At 39.3% G+C, this 9630-nt stretch overlaps 1 pseudogene; it reads right to left on the reverse strand.

The window, feature by feature from the left end:
- Nucleotides 1–2832: 2832 nt before the first annotated feature.
- Nucleotides 2833–9630, reverse strand: part of LOC116085196 — an 11114-nt pseudogene continuing 4316 nt past the window's right edge.

Genomic DNA, 9630 nt, shown 5'->3' on the forward strand with positions numbered 1-9630 from the left:
GCATCAATAGCAACAAGAATAACAAAGACTATATCAGTGTCGACTGTGTGCTAGGTACTATGTTAAGAGCTGTATGTATATTTTACCTTATCTGCTTTCCTGAGAAATGAGAGGGTGGTGGTCCTGTTCAGAAACATGAGGCTCATAGAAGAAAGAAATTTACCTGAAGTTAAGTGCTTTGTAAGCAGGAGGAGCACAGTTTGAACCAGGACACTCTATTTACAGGACAAATGATCTCAATTAGACATATTTAAAAGTCTGTGTATAGGCCCAGCATCTTTGCTGATAGGTGAAACAAAACCTTGCCTACTTTTTACATTGAGGACATTACCAAAGTAACAGAAGCTGTAGATAAGTGTATGCAAGAGTATTTGTAGAATCATTATTCTGTATTCTTGACTTTTAAGATTCTATGTACTTAAAGAAAAAAAAGGATGGGATTAGCCCCCTTCTATCCCATGAATACTCATGGTGGCAACAGAAACTTCCCTTCTAGGGCATGGCACTTACATTCATAGAATTGACATATTCATTTCTTTCCATCTACTTTTTTGGGAACACCTCACTTTTGGGGGATAGCTTTTGGAACACAGGTGAACTGATTAACAGGGCGAAGTTTGCAGGTCATTCTTCATTAAAGGATTCTTAAGGCACTTGTCTGTGTTGTCTTCAGCAATGTCTTTTAGCAACTGTGCTGATTTTCTCAGTAGTTGTATTGAATCTTTGTTGGAAAGCTGTTGTAAAAGAAAGGTTTAGTGTAGGTACGCGTACATGTGTGTGTACATGAATGCATGCGTGTGTGTGTGTGTGTGTGTGTGTGTGTGTGTGTGTGTGTACCTGTCACCAACCTTCAGGATTGGGCGTGTACTTTCACAAAGAAACTGAAGGAAAGATGGTTCAGAGTTAAGAGCATAGCTCCCTGACTCCTGCAAGTACCTGTAAGTACATGGTACACAAACATACATTCAGGAATACACACAAACACACACACACACACACACACACACACATACACATAAAATAAAATAAATCTTTAAGTGTGTTGGGAAAAGAACACTCAGCAATAACCAGGAGCACCATATCTGTACCCTCACTCCCCCATTCCAAGACATTTAGCTGATTTTCCTTGAGATTCATCTTGTAGTAGAGTTTTTGTGTAGACATAAGAAATTATTAAATAGATATCATGAAGAATCTTAATGCTAACTTAACACAAACTTTAATGCTAAAGAGAACCAAAATTATGCTTAAAGATACCCAATGATCACAAAGACCATTGTCCAATATTTCTGTATTAGTTAGGGTTATCTAGAGGAACAGAACTTGTATGTATAAAAGGGGGTTTATCAGAAAGACTTACTGGTTGTTCAATGGCTACCTACCAATAGAAGATTCAAGAATTCAGTAGTTGTTCAGTCCACAAGGGCGGATGTCTTAGCTGTCTTCAGTTTACATGGCAATCCCAAAGAAACAGGCTCTAATGCCAATGAAGAAGTGGCTTTGCCAGCAAGAACAAAAGCAAGCATGCAAAGAGAACAAGCTTCCTTCTGTGTCCTTACCATGGGCTGTCAACAGAAGGCATGGCCCAGGTTGAAGGTGGATCTTCCCACCTCAAAAGATCTGTATTAAAGCTGTGTCTTCCCACCTCAAAAGATAGAGATTAAAAGTGGGTTTTCCAACTTTGAATGATTTAATTAAGAAAAAAAAAATCCCTCACAGATGTACCTAGCCAATTGGGTTTTAGTTAATTCCAGATGTAGTCAAGTTGACAACTAAGAATAACCACCACAAATTCACCCCTTGTCTGCTTAACACACAATCATATCTCCTTAAGTCATGTTTAATTTTCAAATTAAAACAATAACTAGGTCATAATTGCATTTAATATGATATAACCATCTCATGATACAACTGCAAATGCATTATAAGTTTTAGAACATGTGGGAATGTCCCTTCAGGGACATTCTTTTGTATCTCAAACTTAAATATGATAATCACTAATATTCTCCTAATTGATGTTATGTTGCATGATAAAGAAATCAAGGAAAGAAAATGCAAATATCTGTACACTCTTAACAAAACATGAGAGAAACTCTCATGTCAATTATAATCCTGGTTTCTGCAACTGGTCATGTGGCCTTAGCTGGTATTTTTAACCTCCTTCCCTTAATATCCATTTCTATGTTTTTTCTACCATCAGCAAGCACTTCAGGAGGCCTTTGTTCTTTTCCTGGAGAAGTCACCCATACCTTCATTCCTGAAGAGTCTGTGCCCTTTGTCATCTTGCCTGGATTAGATTGTTGTAGTTTCCCATTGACTTTAAAAACAGGACATGGTAGCACTAAGACAGGCCCTGAAACAGTGACTTTCAACTTTCCTAAGGCTGTGACCTTTTAATGTAGTTCCTTATGTTGTGACGATCCCAAACCATAAAATTATACCATTGCTACTTTATGATTATAATTTTGCTACTGTTAGGAATCATAATGTAAATATCTGATATGCAACTCCCAAAGGGTCATGACCCACAGGTTGGCAGGTGGCCTAAAGGATCTTTTGCACTCCAGACGCCATCTTTCTTAATTCTACTTCAGAGCAGCAAACCAATTTCCCCTTGGGAATCTAGATCAATCACTGTCCTAACATCTTATTCCTTTCTCTTAGCCTGTTGACTAAAGAGCACCAGAAGCCCAAGGTGGCCAAGGGTAAAAGTCTGAGCTTCTAGTTCAATGGAATGTTTGTTGTGTCCCTTGTCAGGAGTGCTCCCTCCTCTACAATCAAATCTTCTAGGACAGAAGAACTTAAAATCGAGGGAAGAAAACGCAAAAATGTTCATAGTGGGTCACTAGGGGTGACAGTGAGTGGAACTATTCCCTTTTCCACTTGATTCCTGGACTCATGAAACTCAGTCATGGGAAAAATCCATACCATATATTAGATACTGAATCAAAGTATATGCCACTTTCTAGAGAATACTGCCCCAGCCCCCAAGGCTGCTGTTATACCATTGGCGCTGTAACTGTGCCTTTGAAAGGCTGTTCCATCTTTCTGTCAGGCCAGCTGCTTCAGGATGGTGGAAAATATGGTAAGACTAGTGGATTCCATGATTCTGGGCCCATGGTCACACTTCTCTGGCTGTGAAGTGTGTATTCCTTGGTCAGAAGCAGTACTGTGTGGAATCCTATGTGGTAGATGAAGTATTTTGTAAGCCCACAGATTGTGGTTTTGACAGACTCGTTTCAGGTAGAAAAGGCAAATCCATAACCAGAATAAGTATCTATAACAGTAAGGACAAACTGTTGTCATTTCCTTGGAGGAAGTGGTTCAGTGTAGTCAACCTGTCACTTTGCTATGTGGTCACGCTTGAGAATGGTGTCATATCTGAGGTCCAGAGTTGGTCTCTGCTGTTGGCAGATGTGGTGCTCAGCAGAAGCCATAGCCCAGCCAGCCTTGGTAAGTGGAAATTCATGTCACCAAGCTCATGTACAAACCCCAACTCTGCCACCAAGGCCACTTTGCTCATGGGTCCATTGACAATGATAGGGATGGCTGGAGAAACAGGTTGACTGCCCACAGAATGGGTCATCCTATCTGTTTGATTACTGAACTTCTCCTTTGCTAAAGTCACCTTTTGATGAACATCCACAGGGGTCACAAATACCTTCACATCCTTTGTCCATTTGGCAAAATTTATCCACAGACTTCTTCTCCAGATGCCATTCTCACCAATTTCCCAACCGTGCTCTCTCCAAATTCTTGACATTACCAGCTAATCCATTGGTTATAGCTCATGATTCAGAGGACAATCCCACATATGATCATTTCTCCTTCCAAACAAAATCTATGACCACGTGTACTGCCCACTGTGAAGCTCTCCTTTCACAGGTGTCTTTCAGGGTTGTCCCAGAAAGGAGTGGTAATATTGCAGCTGTATACTTCTGAATGTAGAACCATCAGTAAACTGGACCCTTAGTCTTCTATTCCCCAGTCAACCAGTAAGAGGGCACACCAGGTACATGCTTGGTAGCAGACTACATTATAACGGTAGTAGAAATCATAAGCATGTAGGCAACTTGCTTGTGTCTTCAGAACCTACCCTATCATGTATATAGCACATCCATTTGATAATGGATTGCTCCTGTGAACTTTATGATTTGGTGGGTCAGATAACACCCAGCTCGTGATGGGCAACTCAGGTCAAATGGTTAACTTGGTGGCCCATTGTCAAATGTTCAGTTTCCACTAAGGCCCAATAGCAGGTGAAGAGCTGTCTCAAAGGCAGAATAGTTGTCTGCAGATGGTGGTAGAGCCTTGCTCCAAAATCTCAAAGCTTTCTTCTGTGACTTACCTAGAGGGGCTTGTCAAAGGCTCCAAACTGAATCCATATCTGACAGTCAAGTTGATCATATAGTTCAACCTATTTGATCATAGAGCAGCCTTCACAGCTGCTTGGACCTGTGGAAGAGTTGTCCCTTGTTCAAATCCCCACACAAATCTAGGAGCTTTCTGAGTCACTTGGTATATGGGCTGGAATAATATACCCAAGTGAGAAATGTGCTGTCTCCAGAATTCAGATAGGCCCACTAAATGTTGTGCTTCTCTCTTGGTGGTGAGTGGGCCAGGTACAATAACTTTTTTTGCCTTAGAAGTGGTGTATCTGCATGCCTCGCACCACTGGACTGCTAAGAATTTCACTGAGGTAGAAGACTTCTGAATTTGGTTGGATTTATCTCCCATCTTCTGATGTACATATGTGTTACTAACAAGTCCAAAGTGTTTTCTATCTCATGATCACTTGGCCCTGTCAACATAATGCCATGAACATAGTGAACCAATATAATACTTTGTGGAAGAGACAGACAATCAAGATCCCTTCTAACTAAGTTATGACACCAGGCTGAAGAGTTACTACCTCCTTGAGGTAAACCTGGGAAAGTATACTGCTGGTCTTGCTACCTTAAAGCATATTGCTTCTTGTGAACAAGTACCAAGAAGAAATATTTCCTAGATCAATAGCTACATGCCGTGTAACAGGCGATGTTAATCTGTTCAAGAAAGGGCATCACCTCTGGTACAGCAGCTACACTTGGAGTCACCACTTGGTTGAGTTTTCAATAGTCAACTGTCATTCTCCATGATCCGTCTGTCTTCTCACTGGCCAGATAGGAGAGCTGAAGAGACATGTGGTGGGAATCAAAACCCCTGAACTTTTCTGGTTCTTTATAGTAGCACCAGTTTCTGAAATTTCTTCAGGGATATGATACTGTTTTTGATTCACTACTTTCCCTTGCCGAGCCAACTCTAAAAGCTTTCATTTGGCTTTCCAACCTTAATAGCCCTCACTCCACAAGTCTGTGAACCTGGTGAGCATCCTGACAACTTCTAAGTATATCTATCTCAATTACACATTCTAGGACTGGGAAAATAACCATAGGATGAATTCAGGGACCTACTGGCCTTATTCTGAGTCAGACTTCAGCCAAAACTCCATTAGTCATCTGTTCTCCAGAAGCAACTGGAGGGCCACAATGTTTCTTGGGAGCTCCTGGAATCAGGGTTAATTCCAAAAGACCCTTGAAAGCCTGATTGTTTCCTTCCCCCAGGGTTCAGTTACCTTTGCAAAAGGCCATAGATCTCTCTGGGGGAAAGACTGGAGAAAGGCTGACAGTAAAACTCTTGGGTATTTTATCAAGTTCCTTCCTTACAGAACCTATTCAGCCCTTCATGGTTATGGGTCTGTAAACTGGCTCAGGTCTGGAAAATGGTTCATGGGCCAAGATTCCCTTTTACCATGATCCAGCCTTTCTTTCATCTGTTTGAGGATTTTTCTGCTTATATAGATTATATAAAAATGAAGCAGGCTTTTTATCTATTTCATGCCTAGAAATACTAGATTGATTATCTAGTACCAGAGGTCCATATGAGTCATGCCAACATAAAAATCATTTTGCCTGTGTTGCCCATTTCAGTTCAGGACCATATGGACATTGCTTTACATATGTTGTCCATTATGATAACTATGATTAGCTTGTCTTTGGTGATTCAGTGCTGCCACCTTACCCCTGCTACGTCAGGGTCTAATTAAGCCCTCTGCCTTTAATTTATCCAATTGAGCAGCAGTATTTCTAACCCTAAGGTCTGGAACAAGAAAAAAAAGATGACAACAAAGCTCTTCAAATGTGCTGGTGTCTCTCTTACCACTTTGTGTCCTATAGGATTTGTGCAGGGTGTACCTTCTGTGTCTTTCCATTGTGGAGGATTAGGTTTTACACAGTCTTCCTCCTCTAGTATTGCAATTTCCCTGAGCCTTAAAATTCTTTCATCAACACTAAGCCCAGGAATACTAGGTATTTCCAATTTCATTTTAGTGAGTCATCTTTTGACAAATATCTCAGCCAACCATTCAAACAAACTTTTGATACTTGTTAAAATGGTGTATGAGCTTCCATGGGAAACCTACAATCTCCAGAGGGCCATATGAATAAATTCAATCTGATCCAGTTTTATGTTCCTTCCACCATTATCCCACTCCCTTACAATCCGTTCCCACACATATTTCCCAGACTTCTGCTTGAATGTAGTAGTGAACTCATTAAGTTCTTTAGTTGTATAGTATACCTCCTCATGGACTTCTATTGCCTATATTGGAGCCTGCTTTGTTTTAAGTCTGAATATAGGTCTAGAAGCAATTATTGGTGGGAACTGAGTGATATCAATATTGTCTTGCTTGATATCTCCTTCGGAAGTACTAACTTCTAGTTAATCAGACAATAAAGGATTGATTTTCTCAGTTAAAGGTGGAAAAGGCAATATTTCGGGGAATGGGTGAGAGTATGGCTTCTGTTGAAGGTGGAGAGACTACTTTTTCAGGTGAGATAACCCCTTAAGAATCTGAGAGTTCAAAGTTCTAAGTTTCAATAGGGACCTTTCACACATCTCCATTCCAAGTTACAAGATCTCATTCTTTAATGATGAATCCCCCTACTTTAACTGCTAACAACCTACCTCTGAAGCTGGAACTTCAATTATTACTTTAATTCATCGTGGAGTTCATTCTTTTCCTTTGTCAGTTCATCCAGAGATGTTAGGATCATCCCTACTAGCATTGTTATTTTCCATCTTTTCCTTCAGTTTGTAAAATAGTGCTTTCAGTACTCTGAGCTTTTAGGTGAATCTTTAGTAACTGGAGAAACTTCAGCCATAGTTAGTGTTGGCAAATTGTAAAGCTTATTCTAGATACTTAAAAAAAATCATCCTTACAATTCTGTTGCTCTAGAACTACTTCTGATACTAAAAGCTGTATTAGTTAGGGTTTTCTAGAGGCATACATGATTTAATGGCTTACAAGCCTTTGGGTTTTAATTAATTCTAGATGTATTCAAGTTGACAACCAAGAATGACCATCACAGAGTCATTTCACCCTCTTGTCTATCTGAAGTACCTAAAACCATCAGGAAATTAATTCAGTGTCAGGAATTAGAAACTGGAGCTTGCAAACTTTCTTCCCAAGATCAAGTCTTCCATTCTTCTGTCAAAACTGGTTCAGCCCTCTCCCCATTCCTAGTTTTCTCTTAACTTGAGATGTCTCCTGCCTACATGTTCCTTTCTTACTGTTGTCCCATTACATTTAGTTAAACTCCCCTTTGTCATGACATCTAATTCCCAGTGGTCCTGCAGACAGTTAGATCATCTTTAGTCCTTCCTTGGGTGCCAACTTTTGTTTGATATTTCCCTCCTTCATTGTCACCCCTCTGGCCATTCAGTAATTTATTTTTGATTTTTTTGGTTGTTGTTTGTTTGTTTGTTTGTTTCTTTCTTTCTTTCTTTTTTTTACATGCTTTCAACTCTGTATACTCTCTCTTATTGTGAGTTCTAAGATCCTCCTGGGTGTGGTCCACCTGGGCTGGATGAGAAATTCAGCATTATCTCTTTTTATATGTACAGGGTACTTCACCAGAACCTTTAAAAGATGCTTTTTGAGTTTATCCTCCCCGTGAGATTGCCATAGAAATAGCTCTTATTTGCTTATTTCTAGACTTTCACCTTGCCTGGGATTCTGGGACCTTATGGCTCACTAGATCAGCTCTGTCCAGTAATTATGAGTCATACATATAGTTGTAAATTTTTCGATAGCTGCACTGAAAAAAATAAAAAACACACATATGGGGTTAGAGTTACTAATACTTACTTTAATCTACCCAAATTACCATTTTACTCTAATGTACTGTAGACAGTTCTATTATAAAATTATGGATGTGTTTAAGTTCCCTTTTCTACTAAAACTTAAAAATTCAATATTTTATACTTATACTTCATTTTAACTCAAACACCATATATATCAATCAACAATACAGTGTTCTATTTGTGTTTGCAATTTATAAAATTTAATGTGAAATTAGATTTACATGTTTTTCAAACATACAGTTCCCCTAAATTTTCTGTTCTAATATTTAAATTTTAATAACTAAAATGGAATAAGGTTATAACATTGAGCCACTGTATTTCACTGGCCACATTTCAAGCTTGCAATGGTCCATCTCACAAACAACTTCGTTTACATTTCCATGAGATAGCTCTTACATTTCCATGAGATAGCTCTTACATTTCCATGAGATAGCTCTTACATTTCCATGAGATAGCTCTTACATTTCCATGAGATAGCTCTTATATTTTGGACTTTCAATCTCATAGACTTTTACCCTCAGGTGGATGGGTGGAGGGATGGGCTGTCTTGTTTCACTCTTTGAATTTTCCTGAAGTGTTCCTTGGAGGTTTTGAAAATACAAGTTTTTGGTTGTTAGGTTAGGATGCAGTGGTGTGGTTTTTGAAGTGAATCCCCAGTAAGTACTATAAAATTAATATATTACCAAAAAGAGATCCTAGAAATCAGAAATGGTAAGACCCATAATATGTGTAGGCTTGAACATAGTTGCCAGGTCATGGTTATATCTACTGACATAACTGCTTTTTTCTTTACTTTATTCTAAAAATTAAATGGAAGCTTCTAGAATAAATATATCCAATGCTGAAACATGATAAAATGCTGAGTAAGGCAGAACTAGAGGGTCATGTCTCTGTCCTGATCAATAACCTCTCTAGAAAACCCACAGTCAACATCATGATTGATAGTGAAAAATGAATGCTTTAACTCCTAATATTAGGAGCAAACCAAGGGTATCTTACTAATGTTCAGTGCTGTATTGAAGCATCTAGTAAGAGAAAATTTAAAAGAAAAAGAGAGGGGTTCACATTGGAAAGGAAAAAAGTTATACACACATATATAGCGAATGTCATGATCTTGTATTTGGAGTGTCCCAGGGACTTCTGTTTAGATCCAACCACTGCCCAACTTCTAGGTAGTACTGTCATAGATGAGACCTCTTCAGAGAGGTGTGAGTCACTTGGGAAGTTGAATGCTTCCAGAAAAATCCCTCGGCCAAAAGACTCCCAGCTATACTTGAGAACCATTTCATCAGCTGCATTCAAGAGCCCAGGGCAACGGGACTCTTGCTGCTGAGCCTAATGGCCAGGGATTGATCCCTGATATCCACATGGTGGTAAGAGTAACCCAATCACAAAAGAACAAACACGGTATGCACTCACTGATAAGTGGTTATTAGCCCAGAAGTT

Source organism: Mastomys coucha, unplaced genomic scaffold (genome assembly GCF_008632895.1).
Source record: "Mastomys coucha isolate ucsf_1 unplaced genomic scaffold, UCSF_Mcou_1 pScaffold9, whole genome shotgun sequence".
In the NCBI taxonomy this organism is placed as follows: domain Eukaryota; kingdom Metazoa; phylum Chordata; class Mammalia; order Rodentia; family Muridae; genus Mastomys; species Mastomys coucha.